Source organism: Phaethon lepturus, unplaced genomic scaffold (genome assembly GCF_000687285.1).
Source record: "Phaethon lepturus isolate BGI_N335 unplaced genomic scaffold, ASM68728v1 scaffold38775, whole genome shotgun sequence".
Classification (NCBI taxonomy): domain Eukaryota; kingdom Metazoa; phylum Chordata; class Aves; order Phaethontiformes; family Phaethontidae; genus Phaethon; species Phaethon lepturus.
In genome coordinates this window covers 1-239 of record NW_010540510.1, presented here as the reverse complement: position 1 = coordinate 239, position 239 = coordinate 1, and positions in this window count along the sequence as shown.

The window sequence follows — 239 nt, the reverse complement described above, 5'->3', positions numbered from 1 at the left end:
AGCGGGGGGGTGCGTTGCGCGCGCGCCAAAGCCGTTACCAGGCTACGGCGACAACACAAGGCGGGCGGGGCAGGCACAGAGAACGTGACGTAGAGCCGCAACTAAACCAGTGGCTCCGAGCGGCGGAGCCCTTCGCCCGTCCTCACACGGAAAAAGTTTATCGTTTATTTTAAAGAAGAGTTTCCTTTCCCTCCCCTCGCCACGACAGGAGGCAAGATCCTCCCCGCCCCAAAAAACCC